Here is an 18,055-nt window from a genome sequence, read left to right as displayed (position 1 = left end):
GATTGGATCTAGGCGCAGAACCCCGCCTGCCTGGAAAATACTTGTTCTTCGGGTTCTGGGGCAGCATAGTGCTCTTGCCCCCCGTGACGCCTTTTATCAGGGTGTCCAACGCCTTGCCAAAAAGGCGGGAGCCAGCATAGGGAAAATCAGCAACAGTTTTCCGTGAGGACTGGTCGGATGACCAGCTCTTCAGCCATATCAGTCGCCGGTTAAGCACCGCGACACTAGAGAGGCGAGCCACCAAGGGGGCTTCATTCAAGGCTGCATCACACAAGTACATGACTCCCTGGTGGATCTGAACCACCATTTCCAGCCGGGCAGACTGAACACCATCAGACATGAGATTGCTCCTAAGCATCGTAGTCCAGTCGGCCACCGCCTGAGCCACCAGAACGGACGCGAAGACGGGTTTGAGCAACGAACCCGCCACCGTATAGGAATGGCGCGCGCTAGAGACTCCAACCGCCGGTCCGTGGGATCCCGGAAAACCGGGGTATCCTCAGTAGGAACCGAGGTAGCCTTGTTTAACACGGCCACAGTGTGATCTACCTGTGGAGGCACACACCATCGTGATTCCGTAGCCGGCGCAAAAGGATAAAGCAATTTGAACCGACTAGGTATCAGGAATGGACATTTTAACGTGCGCCACATTTCATTAACAGTGTAATGGAATTCTGCTGGGCAGGGGGAAAACCTGCGCAGACTTGCGGGTCCTGTGCGTCCCAAACGAGGACACAACGCCCGGAGGACAGGGCTCATCCTCTAAATGTAAGGTGTCCTTTACAGACACAATCAACTCATCCATGGTTGCCCGTTCTTCAGGCGACCCCGGGGAGGAGGTATCAACCTCCTTTATCTCAGCCTCCCCCTCAGACCCCGGGGGGTCCAAGGATGATCGGGACCCTGAAAAGGGCACGCTCGCAGCAGCAGCCATTTCCCCATCTGAATTAGAAGAGAGAGACAACCTGGGCCTCTTTCTCGCAGCGTGTTCAGACATCAGCATTTCCATATTTGCCACCAAAGTCGCCACCACAGCAGCCAGATCGGGTCGCAGCCGGGCCACAGGAGAACTGGGGCCCCCCACTAAAGCTGGAGGAAACTTGCTTTCCTGAGAATCCATTGCTCAAGTTATTAGAAAACAAACTACAGTGCAATACAATGTACTGTTCCCTTTAAGAGCGCTGCGGTGTGCGCAGCCCACCGCTACTGCTACAGTGATAAAAGACCCCAAAAGGAGAAGAGAAACTGAGCCAGAAGCGATAACACAGAGGAAAATTGAGAGTGATAACCTGCAGAGCTCGCAGAGCGTTGGTACCGATGTTCTGCTGCTGATGGAAAGGAAGTGCTGCTGAAGTAGGCTGGACTATATGCCAGACCCTGGGAAAATGGCTGCCCCATAGGGATGCATTGGAGGCCACGCCAAAATGGCTGCCGACATGCGGCCGGACTGATCATTCGACCGCACACAATATGGCAGCGGATGGCGCCAAAATAACATGCAGGATCGCCCCAGAGGAGCTACACATGTTTGCCCATAGTTAAGATGGCGGACCGTGCGAAAAAACACCGCCGCGGTCGCCGCATAACCAAAAACGTCTGCACCCCCAACAATGCACCTAAGTGACACAGGGACAGGGACCCTCGGGCAACATTACAGTATCTGCACAAGCGATCCCCACAGGGATCGCACAGGGAGTCACACAGGCACAGACATGGGGAACACACAGCAACACAGACTGCCACCCCAGACAGAGGCCCCACACAGAAGTACTTACCTGTACCAGATGGCGTGGGGAGCCTCTATGCACGGAAAACCTCTGTCCTCATCTGACAGGGAGTGCCTTGAGCCAGGGACATGACGCTGCAGCACCGCAGACGAGTCCTGTGAGGTAGCCACCTCACGGCTGCATCCCTGTAGCGAAAAGGGATGGGTCGTTCGTAATGCCAGGGCGAACCATGGCTGAACGCTCGATGGCGGGCTGGGGGTCCATCTGACCCTCTGTGCCCTGGAAAACCAGGGCGGTCAGTCCGAATCCCAGCACCGCATGATCCATCTTCATGCGAAGAGAAGACTAACACTAGAAGCTGACAAAATAGACAGTTAGTAAAGTAAGAGAAAAAACTGACATTTTCAAAGAAAATCAAAAGAAAAAGATTAGGAAGGCTGAGACTGAAGCCCCAGCACAAGGTAAGCCTGACTACTCCTGACGCTAGGCAGATTAAAACTGAGTTGGGAGTGGTGATGCAGGGGGGGTATTGACCATATGGGACAGCCCCCATGGGTGTGTATATGCTAATGTCTTTGGACTAAGTCTATATGCCTAGCTACTCCTGCGGATGGGAAGACAATACCCAACAGTGATGACTTAGAGGAGGCGGCGACTGTCGGAGGACGAAAGAGAAATGTAATTTTTTCTCAAAATTATCGCTCTTTTTTTATTAATATCGCAAAAAATAAAAAAGTGCAGAGGTGATCAAATACCTCCAAAAGAAAGCTCTGTTTGTGGGAAAAAAGGTCGTAAATTTTGTTTGGGTACAGCATTGCATGACCACGCAATTGTCAGTTAAAGTCACGCAGTGCCAAGTTGAAAAAAGGGGCCTGGTCTTTGAGCAGCCAAATCCTCCAGGGCTTAAGTGGTTAATAGAGATGAGTGATGTAATTTGACCTCCCAGAATCCTCCTCACCTCTCCGGTCAGGTCTGTGTTTTATTAATAGAGATAAGAGTGATGTCATGTGACCTCCCAGAATCCTCTTTACCTCTCTGGTCAGGTCTATGTTTTATTAATAGAGATAAGAGTGATGTCATGTGACCTCCCAGAATCCTCTTTACCTCTCTGGTCAGGTCTGTGTTTTATTATTAGAGATAAGAGTGATGTCATGCGACCTCCCAGATTCCTCCTCACCTCCCTGGTCAGGTCTGTGTTTTATTAATAGAGATAAGAGTGATGTCATGTGACCTCCCAGAATCCTCTTTACCTCTCTGGTCAGGTCTGTGTTTTATTAATAGAGATAAGAGTGATGTCATGTGACCTCCCAGAATCCTCCTCACCTCTCTGGTCAGGTATACATTTTGTCAAATCCTTGTTTCAGACTGAGGTAAACTTTACCCACAAAGGCCCCCCTGGTCCAAAGGTTCAAAGCTTGTCATAAGCAATTCTGGCGTCCTTTCATATAACACAAGACATAAAGTCCCACCTTGCTAGTAAGGGTCCATCCACATCCTCAGAGCATCAGAATAGAAAAAGAGCCAGTTGGAGGGACATTGGGAGGCGGAGCTGTGAGGTCAGTGTGATGTCATAGGATTCTCTGACTCTGATTGGAGGGACATTGGGAGGAGGAGCTGTGTGCGGGGGGGGGGGGGGCTCTCTTTGAGGTTTCTGGGCACAGAATTGTTTCTCCCGGATGCGTCCCACCTCTCCTAAACTGAAACATGAACTTTTTCTGTGGGCTTTGCCAGGACACATCATATTCCTGTGATCTCCGTGTACTCCGGAGACTTTACTGATCACATTTTATGATAAATATCTGAGACTGGGAGCATTATGGAAAAACTAGATTCAAACACCCCCCCCCCCACAGCACTGTCCCCTTGACACCCCCCCCAGGCATTGCCCTTTCACATACTCCCCACAACATTGTCCTCCTCCACACCCCAACCAGCTCTGCCTCCCTCACATCCCCCTGTAACGTTCATGCGTTTTTGTTTGTGGATGGATTTACAGCTGCAGAATTATTACACTCAGTAGCCTTGTAGAGAATCTGTTGAACAACATATCCAACTCTCAGGACTTCATCACCGTGTACAGCCTGTTATATACTATATATATATTAATAGATGTTTAATGGAGGGATAGAGTATATGAGGATATATAGATGAGAGACAGGCTATTGTATGGTGAGCACTAGAAGTAGTATAGGAGAGTTGCAGGTGATGGTAAGCAGATAGGTTCTGATGTCAAGTATAGTGCAGATGGTAAGAGGACACAGATGGAGTATACTTTAGACAGAGTAACCTAGTGCAAGGATAGTTCAAGGTAGTCCCAAGAGCTAACAGTCTTATGCAGATGATAGTGAATAGATAGATACAGATAGTCTTGGTAATTGCAGTAGATGACAGTAGGAGATTGGTTAGTAAGAATCCCCTGCGGGGTACTTATCACTTAGATAGGTTAGGAATAACAGTGTCCATTGGAGAGGGGTGATCCCGTAGCGAGATACGGATCACCAGCGAGGTTTCCGGCTTTAGTTCAGCAAGGAAGGTATGTCAGCAGCTCCGACTTCTCAGGCGTAGGTGCGATGAACATGTGGGTTTGAACAGAGCAAACCGGCGATTGAAATAGCCGCTCATAGCGGCGCTCGGCAGTGATGTCATCCTGTCTTAAAGGTGTATGCGTCCTTTGTTATACAAGATGGGACGCAAAGAGAGGAGAACTATGGGAACAAGGGTACCATAGGTACCGGAACATTACAGTACCCCCCCCTTAAGGCCGGCTCCGGAAGGCCTCTAGAACTGGTTTTTCCGGATATTTCGAGTGGAAATTGCGAATCAGTCTAGGGGCATGTATATCGGAGGTATCCAGCCAGGTGTCATCTTGGGGCCCATAATTCTTCCATCGTACAAGATACTGGAGTCTTCTTCTATTGAAACGGGAATCCAAAATTTCTTTTATCTCAAATTCTTCTCCACCTTCCACTTGTACAGGAGGTGGAGGTGAGATAGTAGGCCTTTTTCCTTGGTTAGGAACATGGGGCTTCAGTAGAGACACATGGAAGACAGGATGTATCTTGAGGTCTACTGGCAATGTAAGTTGTACTGCAGCTTTTCCAATAAGCTTCTCTATTGGAAAAGGTCCCAGAAATAGAGGTCCATGTTTTTTACTAGGGATCTTTAGTCTCAGATTTTTTTGTAGAAAGCCAAACAAGATCCCCAATGGCATATTGGGGAGAGGGTTTCCTACGGAGGTCGTAGTACTTTTTTTGTTGGCTATGAGCATGAAATATTGTATTGTTGAGTAATCCCAGAGAATCCTTTATCTGGGCAAGATAATCAGATGCCACTGGATTACTTGATGGCAAGATACGTGGAGAAAGGAGTGTGGGATGAAACCCATAATTCAGGTAAAACGGACTTTGCTTAGTAGTGCTATGAGTAGCGTTGTTATAGGCGAATTCCGCCAGTGGGAGGAGATCTGCCCAATCGTCCTGTAGATACGAAGTATAGCAACGCAGGTACTGTTCAATGCACTGGTTAACTCTCTCTGTCTGTCCATTGGTCTGAGGGTGGTAGGGAGAAGTGAGGTTACGCTCTATTCACAGTATCTGACATAGAGCTAGCCAAAACTTTGAGATGAATTGTGAACCACGGTCAGACAGCAGTGTTTTTGGAATACCATGTAACTTAAAGACATGTTTCACAAGTAATTCCACTGTTTGTTTGGATGAAGGTAGTTTTCGGATAGGGGTGAAATGTGCCATCTTGGTCAGATGGTCCACTGATACCAAGATGGTGTTGAATCCTTTGGAAGGTGGTAGTTCCACTATGAAGTCTAAGGATACCACTTCCCACGGAACCTGGGGTATCGGTAAACTACAAAGTAATCCTGATGGTTTCGTGTTGTCAATTTTAGACCTAGCACAGATATCACAAGATGAAACAAACTTTTTTACGGTTGTCTTCATGTCTGGCCACCAAAATTGCCTAGTGAGTAGATTGAGAGTTTTAGTCATACCCATATGTCCTGCTATAGGTACATCATGCGACAATTCTAAGATCTTGGTTCGCATAGTAGGGGGTATGTATAATTTATCGTTGTAGTAGAGGAAGCCTTCTGCGTCAGTAGTTAGTTGTGGTGGAGGTGAATCCAACCCTATGCTGTGCAAAATCTCCTCCTTCAGTGAGTGAACGACTCCGATAATACGTTCAAGTGGTATTATAGGAACTGAGGGAACCTCAGTGCAATCTTTCTCGGCTAGTCGTGAGAGTGCATCCGCTTTTTTATTTTTGTCTGCGGGCGTGTAAGTTACTAAAAAATTAAATCTCAGAAAGAATAACGACCACCGTACCTGCCGGTGGGAAAGAGTTCTATTAGTCTGAAGGTATTGGAGGTTTTTGTGATCAGTATATATCAGAATTGGCAATTGAGTGCCCTCAAGTAGATGTCTCCAATTCTCTAATGCCAGTTTTATTGCTAATAACTCCTTCTCACCTACTGGGTAGTTCACCTCGGGGCTACTTAATGACTTTGAAAAGAAAGCAACTGGGTGAAGAGGTGAGGTGTTTGTTGGTCGTTGTGAGAGAACTGCTCCTACTGCCATATTAGACGCATCTACCTCTAAGATGTATTGAAGGGATGGGTCTGGATGGCATAGTATGGGGGCAGTAGTAAAGTTTGATTTCAGCAGAGAGAATGCTCCATTTGCTTCTATTGTCCAATTAAATGGTCTCTTCGTGCTTGTAAGTTGTGTTAGAGGTTTCACAATCGCAGAGAAGTTTTTAATGAATTTCCTATAGTAATTAGAGAATCCTAGGAACCTTTGTAATGCTTTGCGAGTGGTTGGCACAGGCCAATCCAGAATGCAGGATATTTTGCTCATGTCCATTTTGATTCCACTTTTAGATATAATATATCCTAGGAATAGTACCTCGTCTTTATGAAACAAACATTTCTTTGATTTAACATATATGTTATGTGCAAGTAGTCTTGACAACACAAGTCTCACATGTTTTATGTGCTCAGGTAAGGAATGAGAATAGATAAGTATATCGTCCAAATATACTACCACACAAACATCAAGCAAGTCTCGGAATATCTCGTTTATAAACCGTTGGAAGGCTGCGGGGGCATTACATAGCCCAAATGGCATTACAAGGTACTCAAACAGTCCGTATCTGGTTCTGAATGCCGTCTTCCATTCATCCCCTTTACGGATTTGAATTAAATTGTATGCCCCTTTTAGGTCCAATTTTGAAAAGAAAGAAGCCCCACGCACCTGTTCGATAAGTTCAGGAATAAGAGGTAAAGGATAACGATCCTTTATTGTGATGGCATTTAATTGTCTGAAATCAATGATAGGCCTAAGGCTAGAGTCCTTATTGCGGACAAAGAAGAGCCCAGCAGCAGTGGAGGAAGTAGAAGGTCGGATGAATCCTTTTGCCAAGTTTTCATCCAGATACTCCTTAAGGTGAGAGAGTTCATCCTGTGAGAGAGGATATACATGTCCGTAAGGCAACTTGCTATTAGGGAGCAGATCGATACAACAATCATAGTCCCTATGAGGAGGTAGCATTTGAGCATTTTTCTCAAGGAAAACCTCCGATAAATCTTGATAACACTTAGGAATAATGTCATCTGGCAGTACAGACAGGATCCTATCATGTGTGGGGAGGTTACACGTCGTCTCGCAATAGTGAGAAGAGAAGGCTAACGTTCTTGTTTTCCAATCGATGATTGGTTGATGTATGTGTAACCAGGGAAGTCCCAAAATGATTGGAAAATGTGGCGAAGTTAATACATCAAAGGTGGTGGTCTCCACATGAGACTCGTCAGCAGTTACAAGAAGTGCCTGTGTCTGACTGGTGATAGGACCAGAGGATAAAGGGGTACCGTTAATAAAACTAACGGAGACAGGTTTGGGTTTTGAAACAATAGGTATTTTATTAAAGGAGACAAAACAAATGTCAATGTAGTTTCCACAAGATCCTGTGTCAATCATAGCCTTGGTGGTGATCCTAGTTTGGTCCCACTGCAATGTTAATTGAACAAAAAGATAAGGATTAGAAAAGGAAGTCGTGAGTCCCCCTAGCAAGACATTTGAACACTCACCCTCTTTTCTGCGGACAAGAGGACAGTCGTTTACCAGATGATTCGGGGATGCGCAGTACATGCAAAGATGTTCGCTTTTCCTCCTGGCACGTTCAGAAAGGGTCAGAGGTGGACGTATCATTCCTACTTCCATAGGAGTAGGGTCAGCAGGCAACATCCGAGAAGGACTGGAAAATGGTGAGCCCATCTTCTCAGCCTTTCTTTCTCGTAGTCGTCTGTCAATATGGATACTGGTCTGGATCAGTCCCTCTAGAGTGCCAGGTAAATCCGCTCGGGCGAGCTCGTCTTTAACGGCCTCAGATAGGCCGAGTCTAAACTGCGTTCGCAAAGATGTGTCGTTCCACCCTGAATCAGGGGACCATCTTTTAAAATTCGCCACGAAATCTTCAACAGGTCTCCTTCCTTGTTTTAGGGCCCGTAACTGGGTGTCAGCGGTACTCTGCTTGTTGGGGGTCTTCATATAAAGTAGCAAGTTGTGCTAGAAATAAGGGATAAGAATTAAGGAGTGGATCATCCTTTTCAAAGAGAGCATCTGCCCAGGCCGGGGGTTCACCCGTTAAATAGGAGATGATGGTAAAAACCTTAATTTGGTCAGTGGTGTAGGTTAGAGGTTTTAACAAAAAAAACAATTGACATGCGTTTTTAAATTCACGGAATTTGCTCCGATCACCAGAAAACACTATAAGAGGGTTTATCTTAGGCTCACGGGGCTGAGCAGCAGGAGGCTGTGTGAGACGGCCAAGCTGCTGTCTCAAGGTTTGATTGTCATTTTTTACCTCTGTTAGCGCATGGATCAATGCATCTACTTGCTGTTTTAATTGTAGTACATGAGTGGATAATTCTGCTGAATCCATATTTTTTTTAAGGGCTCGTTCAATCTGTAACGTTCATGCGTTTTTGTTTGTGGATGGATTTACAGCTGCAGAATTATTACACTCAGTAGCCTTGTAGAGAATCTGTTGAACAACATATCCAACTCTCAGGACTTCATCACCGTGTACAGCCTGTTATATACTATATATATATATTAATAGATGTTTAATGGAGGGATAGAGTATATGAGGATATATAGATGAGAGACAGGCTATTGTATGGTGAGCACTAGAAGTAGTATAGGAGAGTTGCAGGTGATGGTAAGCAGATAGGTTCTGATGTCAAGTATAGTGCAGATGGTAAGAGGACACAGATGAAGTATACTTTAGACAGAGTAACCTAGTGCAAGGATAGTTCAAGGTAGTCCCAAGAGCTAACAGTCTTATGCAGATGATAGTGAATAGATAGATACAGATAGTCTTGGTAATTGCAGTAGATGACAGTAGGAGATTGGTTAGTAAGAATCCCCTGCGGGGTACTTATCACTTAGATAGGTTAGGAATAACAGTGTCCATTGGAGAGGGGTGATCCCGTAGCGAGATACGGATCACCAGCGAGGTTTCCGGCTTTAGTTCAGCAAGGAAGGTATGTCAGCAGCTCCGACTTCTCAGGCGTAGGTGCGATGAACATGTGGGTTTGAACGAGCGAACCGGCGATTGAAATAGCCACTCATAGCGGCGCTCGGCAGTGATGTCATCCGGTCTTAAAGGTATATGCGTCCTTTGTTATACAAGATGGGACGCAATTAAGAGAGGAGAAATATGGAAACAAGGGTACCAGAGGTACCGAAACATTACACCCCCCAGCTCTGCCTCCCTCACATTCCCCCCCCCCACAGCATTGCCCCCTTGACATCCCCCCTCCCACTGCCCCTTTCACATACTCCCCACAACATTGTCTGTCTTCACACCCCCCCAGCTCTGCCTCCCTCACATTCCCCCCCAGATCTGCCTCCCTCACATCCCCCCCACAGCACTGCCCCCTTCACATCCCCCCAGCTCTGCCCCCTTCACATCCCCCCCCAGCTCTGCCTGCTTCACATCCCCCCCAGCTCTGCCTCCTTCACATCCCCCCCAGCTCTGCCTCCTTCACATCCCCCCAGTTCTGCCTCCTTCACATTTCCCCCCCAGCTCTGCCTCCTTCACATGACCCCCAGCTCTGCCTCCTTCACATCTCCCCCAGCACTGCCCCCCTTCACATCCTCCCACAGCACTGCCCTCTTTATATGACCCTGTTCCCCATCCTTCACAGCCATGTCCTTTCCTCCCTGTACTTCATACCTTACACAGAGCAAGGAGAAGGCAGGGGGACAATCCTGGACTGAAGGCACAGCAGCACTGGATGGGGGTGCAGGAGCTGCCAGGTTAGCCTTTCACATTAGCAAGCTGGTGATTGGTTGCTAGGACCGCCTCCTAGCAGCCAATCACCTCCTGGTTAATGTGAAAAGTTCATTCAGGCAGCTGCCTCAGCACTGGTCCTGCCCCAAGTCCAGAATTGTCCCGCCCGTCTTATGAGATCAAGGTTGCCTGATTTCTGCGGTTTCCGACCTTCCGGAAATAGCAGGTAGCGGTGGCCATCTTGGATGAGGCCAAACGCCGCGGAACCCCAATTTTGTTCTCGCGGAACCTATTGGGAAACGCTGGTTTAGACTGATGAGGTGGGGAGGTATTGGTGGGAAAGGTGACCCATCTCGAAAAGGAAGAGGATGTTCCGGCCCTGTAAGTGGGGGAAATGTTCTGACCCTGAAGGGGTTAATCTAGGTATCCACACTATATATGTGTGTATCATCATCTGCTGGAGATAAAAGAGGTCACAGTAACTATGGAGGAAGAGGAGGGACATGATGGGGGGTTACTGGGTGTAAATAGAAAATAAGATCTTATTACCTCTTCTGCTGCCTCTTCCAGCAACGTCTCCTCTGTACTTTGTACCTCAGGAACTTCCTGTGTGTAGCCGACATCACTTCCTGTCTTCCATAGAGACTTCCTGTCTGGGTAGAAGTGAGATCACCACCTTGTGGAGCTCAGAGGAACTGCAGCCCCGAGAAACGTCTCGTAGTGTGAACACTAGGGCTGCGCATCTTCACTTACCTCACGATTCGATTACGATTATTAGGGTCGCGATTCGATACGATTTGATTCCGCGATGCATCACGATGCATCACGATTACTGCCCAATGCCCATGCCCAGCCCACTGCCCAATGGTTTTCAAAACTTTATCAAAAAACAAACAAACAATCAAGCAGTCACAAATAAAAGAATCCTTTTTATTTTCATTTGCTTCAAAGGACACTTTCCTGGACCCTGTCATGGCCTGCAAGCCCTGCATACTTTAGTGCACTTGCACTGCAAATATATAGGAAGGTCTGAAAATGCAAACAGCATAGCAGAGACAGACAACAACACTAGTATTTTACTAGAAGTAACAGTAAAATTAGTAAAAAACTGTAGTCGTGCAGTTTACTGCTTCATAAAAGAAAATATTAATATAAGCCAGGTCTACCACCATTTAAAGTACAACTAAAGGCAAAACTTTTTTGATTTTGGATAAAGTTTTGCCTATAGTTGTACTTTAAAGGCAAGCCAAGATAGAAGAAGCCAGCCAGCCAAGCTAATATTCTTGTGAAAATGGTCATCATAAATTCCCACAAAACATTATATATAAATCCTTTTATGTGAATATGCATTGCAATAAATTCCAGGTGTGCCATAACCTGTCCTCTACAAAACAGAGCACTTCCTGACTAGTAGCAAACATCAAGTATGAACCTGGCAATAGTGCACTGCTGCATAACTTCCATGTTCACCGTGATGTTTGTTTCCCTCTGCAACTGCCAGTCAACTCAAGTGAGTTGATGGATTGGCTGCTAGAGGGGAGTTACAAATATAAGCTTTAAGCTTATCAATTCACTTATGTCACTTTTATGTCACTTACTTTACAGAAAACGTTACCTGTCCTGCAGACAGTCTCTGTCTCTACCACGATTAAACCCAACTGAAGCCAAGCCAAAGCCACCATTAGAGGAAGGAAAACCCTTGACAGAGTAAATCATCAACTGAAGCTTAAACCTTGAGTAAATCTTCATGGGATCACAAAAAAACACACAACACGATTGTCTGCATCAGAATCATGAGAACTGAAGAAAGGTTTGGCATTGCCACACTGGTACAACTCAAGGCATATAGGTTAGGTCAGGTTTGTGTGTATTTGTGATCCAGTAAAGATTTAATCAAGGTTTTACGCTTCAATGTATGATTGATTTAATCTTTCAAGGATGTCCTTTCCTGTACCGTGGCTGCCTGGCTTGCCTTCACTTGTCTAGATACACTTTTACCTTTAGTATTTGTTTGGTTGAGGGAACCCCCTACAATTGCTATTGCTACAGAGTACAACAGACCAGCAGACAGACATGCGTTGCAATAAATTCCAGGTGTGTGCCATAACCTGTCCTCTACAAAACAGAGCACTTCCTGACTAGTAGCAAATATCAAAGGTGAACCTGGCAATAGTGCACTGCTGCATAACTTCCATGTTCACCGTGATGTTTGTTTCCCCCTGCAACTGCCAGTCAACTCAAGTGAAGTGAGTTGATGGCTGCTAGAGGGGAGTTATATAAATATAAGCTTAAGCTTAAATAATTATCAATTCACTTATGTGAATGGACCATTTTTGAAAACAAGCCATTCTCCATCTCTCCAGTGCCAGAAAAGCTGTAAAAAATATAAAATGTTCCAGGTTCACTGCGATTGTGTTTGCCCCTGCCATTGCCAGTCAACTAAACACAGTGTGTGTGTGTCGTGAATCGTGACAACTCAAAAGCTTATACGCAGCCTCAGCATCAACTCAACACACACACACACTGTGTGTGTGTGTGTTGAGTTAATGCTAGAGCTGCGTTATAAGCTCTTGAGTTGTCACGACAGTCAGTCAGTCAGTCACGTTACAGAAAGAAAACTTTACCTGCACTGCACTGAGCAGCACTCTACCATGTCGATTACATCTGTAACTGAAGCCAAGCTAGCCAACAAGCCACCATTAGAGGAAGGAAATCCTTGAGAGAATAAATTGTAAACTGAAGCTTAACCTTGAGGAAATACTATGGGGGTCACATTCACAAACTCACAAATATAGTATATTACACAAGAATCCACAATTGGTGTATTTATTTGTGATCCAATAAGATAAGATTTACTCGAGGTTAAGCTTCAAATGTACAAGTTATTTCTCTCAATGATTTTCCTTCCTATAATGCTGCACCATTGCTGGCTTGGTGTCAGTCAGTTGTCTAGAAGAAAATACACTTTAATATTATTTATTTGGTTGAGGGTTAAATGAACCCCTGCCTACTTGCCTAGACACTTTTAGTGTGAAGCAACGGAACGGATTATGGATTGGAAATGGACACATTGGACAGGACAATCTTCAAAAACAAACCATCAGTGCTATAAAGCTATAAAACAAGACTGGTGATGTAAAGAACATGGAAAATTGGGAAGAAATGATTTTCTAGGCACATACCGTAGATTAAAATATAATTTTTATTCAATTTTCACAGACAAAAACGAAAAAAAGGGGGAGGAGCAAAAACATACATAATGAAAAAATACAATGTAAAAACATGGTAAGACTCATGAGAACCATGAACATTATTTGGTTGCTCTGTTTGTCCAAAAAATTTAAATATATGTCAATCTCTAAATAATATTCTGTAACTGGTACTGGGGTACAACTAGCTCATTGGTACACCCCCATCTCGCTTTGGTCAAAGTCTGGAGACAGCCCCCTTTCCCTATTGTTGGTTAACAAATGTGTGTAAGTAAGAGATATGACTTTTGTTGCTTACATAATAAGTATTCTTACTTATTAAAAAGACATATACTTCCTTTCCATATGGCATTTTATATTCATTAACCTATAGTATTTCTTATTTATCCACATTGATGTACGGTAGAGTTATAGGTCATTTTTTGACGCAATATCATTGTTTCTCTCTTTATATATGTATTTTCTTTGATATTCCATAATATTATGATGACAAACTTTAAGTAATTAATTTTCCTTTTTTTTTTTCTGCTTTATTCAACAATTTCTCTCACTATTAGGTGATGACCTGTCCCCCCTAGGTTACCGTCATGTTGTGGAGTTGCATGCGGTTTGGGCGGCTGCCAGGTGTGGCGCTGCGGGGTGTTCTCCGGGCGGCTCCCATTTCTGACACATGTGCGGCCAGGTAAGCCGTAGTGACGCTTCACATCCGGTGTTGGCGTCCTACGGCATAATGGGCGGATGTGGGGACATCGATTGTCCTGCGCATGCGCCTATTCTCCCCGAACGGGTCTGCGGTTTCCGTGGCGGCCTCTCGGCCGCTTTGGATATCGCGTGACTACGTCGGGGGGCGTGGCCGGAGCGGTGACGTCTATGACGAGCCACTCGGGGTCCACACTATAAAGAGGCCATACACTCAGGCCTCGTTGTGGCGGCGGTTCCCCATCCGGAGAGGACACCATGGACTTACATTGCAGAGCTGTCTAAAGGTATTCACTTTCCACTGGCATAATCCGATTGCAACTTTTGCTAATATACTTTCCATGTTACTTTTGGAACGCTATTGATACCCATACCTATTACAGGCCTTCTATATACCATTTTTAGTGGACCTAACTTTTGGGGTTCACCCAATTGGTTGTTTGGAAACGAACTCAGTGTTGTTTAATGCTTGGTAAGACTTTATATTTTATGGCTATCCTCTGTCTTACTCCGGTGGATGGTTTAGACTCTTTCCTCTGCACTTTATAATCTACACACATAGACTTTAGTCCACCCAATACTATCTGGGTGTCGTTTATTATCCTTTTGCATGCTTCATACGGGTTGCACCATTTTGGGTCCACTCTATGGCCTTCCACCTATTTGGTATATCCCCCCCTCTTTTTCTCCTTCCCCTCCCTCTCCCCCCCCCTTTTTTTTTCCTCACTCCCTGCCGTAGTAATATACACACGGCAGTTATCTTTTCCTTACTAATCACGGATTAAGTGGCCTATTGATGCAGTTTTTCAGTTTGAGACTTATGGATACCATTATATCCTAATCCAGATGGCAGCCAGGTTTATACCCACCCTGGGCTACCCTTTTGCAAACTATACTAAGCTCTGACTGGTCCATGAGTGTCCCTTCGTTAATTACCAGCAATTACAGTGCAGTGACTTATGCCCTGCCTAACCAATATTCAGGTAGGTTAATACCATACGCTTTTACCTGCTGGTCTGCTATTTTTTTGTTATTTTTTTGCTATTTTTTAGTATCACTAATAAACAGGTATTTATCCATTATTACGCTGTGGTCCCCCACATGTGATCATTGGGTGTGCCTCTGGGGTGCATTACCCGTTGCGCCACTGGTGGTTGTGCCGCTCATCTGCATGCATATCCCCAACCGGTGACTGGATAGGTCATCATTAACATACATGCGATTTTCTAAACCTTAGATAACAACATATATGATATTTGTTTATATGAAAACATGTGTTTAATTATCACATCTTTGTTTCATACAGAACTTTCCTACATATTTACAAGTAGGCTCCAGATGAAGCCTCTCTTGAGGCGAAACATGTTGAGCATTTGAAATATTACTCTTTGTCATAATTTTTCTGACTTCGTGTTCAACGGTGCCTGCCATTGGATTGATCTCTGACAGGATCTCCGCTATTTATCCATCATCCTTGTCATGTTTAACAGTAATGTAACTGTCAAGAACCACATTTTATGAGTTCCGCTGTATGTGCTATTAGATGATTAGTAAGCCATCAAGGCCCTAATCGGTTTTTACATTGTATTTTTTCATTATGTATGTTTTTGCTCCTCCCCCTTTTTTTCATTTTTGTCTGTGAAAATTGAATAAACATTATATTTTAATCTACGGTATGTGCCTAGAAAATCCTTTCTTCCCAATTTTCCATGTTCTTTAAATCAGCAAATTTTAGGATATGGCACACTTACTGGTCTGTTTATATGCTCAGACTGTTGCTGTCTGATGGCATATTCTATTCTATAAGACTGGTGATGTGACTGACTGGTGACTGGCGGCAGATTGAATTAGTAATTACTAATTCATTAAAAACACGAATTAGTAATTATTTCAGTGCTTAGCATTTGGGAACATGTAGGTTTTTCTGTAAGAACACTAGATGATCCACATGCTCAGGTTTCAGACTGCTTCTTTTCGCTGTTATAACATCTCCTGCAGTAGAGAAAACCCGCTCTGCAGATACACTTGTACCTGGGATACATAAGTATTGCTTTGACAGCTGAGAGAGGAGGGGGAATATGACCTCATGCTCACGCCACCATTTCAAAGGGTCCTCAGTGAGAGGCAGAGGTGGGGCTTTACAATATTTTTCCATTTCGTCTCCTGCCTTGGCATAGGGGGTCTTAGGTTCTATTGCACCCTCAGTGAAAGACTGCCCCAGCAAAGTCATGAGCAGCCATGTTGTGGCCTTTTTTTTGGGAGGAGAATGGCTGTCCTCAATGGGTGTTGTTTCTTCTTCCACAGTTGCTTTTTCCCTAGGCACTTCATCCACATTTGTCCTTCTATTAGATGTAATCTGTGTGTTTGAACAAAAGATAATAGTATAAGAAGAGCTGAACTGACTAAGAGTGTGATTCATTGATGAGGTGTGGAAAACTGCACGGTAATCCATACCATACAGTTCCACTTCCCACACCGCATCAGTGAATCAGGGAATGTTATTACACAACACAATGTAGCTGAGCTTCTAGCTGTCTGGGAGGAAACATGATGAAATTCTAATTACCTCCAAAGATGCAGCCTCCTCAGTCACTCCTCTGTATATCTCCGATCTCTCCTCCTCTGTGAGAATAAAAGGCAGTCCTTTAAAGCGAGGATCCAGTGCAGAGGCTGTATGAAGGATCTTCTTCTCTGCCTCACTGCTGTACCTCTTCAGGAGATCTGTTTTGATGGCATTCTTGATCTCATGGGTCATGGGTGTGTCTCCCATGGTGTCTGTCATGCTCTGGAGCAGTTGTGCATTTAGAGGGGCAATGAGAGACACTGTTGGGTTGCGCTCTTCTGACATCAGCAAGGTTGCATCCTTCATTGGCTTTAATGCACTCACAGCGTCCTCTGCATTTGACACATCTGTTTCATGGAGAGTGCATAGATCAGACTCTCCTTTTCTGACTTCTGGAGACAGCAAGGTGGCACAAACTTTAGGTTGTTGTTCTAAGAACCTCTCGACCATGTCATATGTGCTGTTCCATCTTGTTGGCACATCAGTTATTAGCTTATGATTCTTCAGGCCCAGACATTTCTGTTTTTCTTTTAGACAGTGGCTTGCTCTAGTGCTGCGATGGAAGAATGTGGATATTCGTCGCACTCTGGCGAGAAGCCTGGAGAGCGTGTCCCCTTTCAGTGCCCGCTGACATGCAAGATTGAGTGTATGGGCAAAACATTTAACATGAGGAAATTTACCAACTTGAGCTGCAACTATCATGTTCGCCGCGTTGTCGGTCACAAGCACTACAGATTTATCAGACAGCTGCCATTCTTCCACGACATGAGACAGTAGCTCTGCCAGATGAGCACCTGTGTGAGACTCATAAATGGCTCTTGTTTGCAACACATGTGACAAGACCTGCCAGTCCTTAGTAACGTAATGTGCTGTTATTGTAACATAGGACTCCGTTGTGACTGAAGTCCATGAATCACACGTTATTGCGACTCGACTGGCTTGGTTCATTGACGCAAGTACCTGAGCTTTGGTGTCGTGGTAGAGTGCAGGTATAACGTTTTCTGTAAAGTGACTGCGTGATGGGATCTTATAACGTGGCTCTAGCGTCTTCACAAGGTAGCGAAACCCGGCGTTGTCCACAACTGAGTAAGGCCGTAGGTTCTTGGCGATGAAAGCTGCCACAGCTTTGGTTAGTTTCTTCCCTTTTTCTGAGTTGGGCGGATAAGTTGACAGTATGGCATCAATTCTTGGCTGATCTGGGTCTAGCAGTCTTTCCTTGGCAGTGGTGGCACTGCTGGTGGCGACAGGTGTTATTAACTCAGAGTGAAAACGGCTAACATGGTTTCTCAAGTTCGTAGTATTCCCTAGGTATTTAATTTTTGTGTGACAGGCTTTACATACGGCGTGTGTCTTGTCCAACTCACGCTTCCCTGTGTGTTCGTAAAATCCGAAATGTGCCCAGATGTTTGCTCTTAAAACGCTAGGTGCATTTTTTATCTTTCGATCTTTTTCTCCTTCTGCCATTACCACCATACTACCACGTATGTGACAGAGACGGATGACCTAAGTTGCCAAACTCTGTCAGTGTTTTAAAAAAAAAAAAATACCAC

At 44.9% G+C, this 18,055-nt stretch overlaps 2 protein-coding genes and 1 pseudogene across 3 annotated transcripts in view; all 3 read right to left on the bottom strand.

Moving 5' to 3' along the window:
* Positions 1–18,055, bottom strand: part of LOC309550227 (uncharacterized protein) — a 1,381,219-nt gene that overhangs the window by 614,397 nt on the left and 748,767 nt on the right.
* The window catches only part of LOC309548726 (uncharacterized protein), a gene marked incomplete at its 5' end in the record, with an annotated part of 286,787 nt that overhangs the window by 231,632 nt on the left and 37,100 nt on the right, over positions 1–18,055 (bottom strand). The window lies entirely within an intron of this gene.
* On the bottom strand, positions 15,840–16,852 carry LOC309550760 (E3 SUMO-protein ligase ZBED1-like; annotated as a pseudogene). Its single transcript has 2 exons — positions 16,509–16,852; positions 15,840–16,298 (listed from the first exon to the last, which is right to left on the bottom strand). The product of its transcript is annotated as an E3 SUMO-protein ligase ZBED1-like (transcript).

Source organism: Pelophylax lessonae (genome assembly GCF_965119305.1).
Source record: "Pelophylax lessonae genome assembly, chromosome: 3".
NCBI classification, from domain to species: domain Eukaryota; kingdom Metazoa; phylum Chordata; class Amphibia; order Anura; family Ranidae; genus Pelophylax; species Pelophylax lessonae.
The sequence above is the reverse complement of the archived record's forward strand: the minus strand, read 5'-3'. Positions and strand labels throughout refer to the sequence as shown.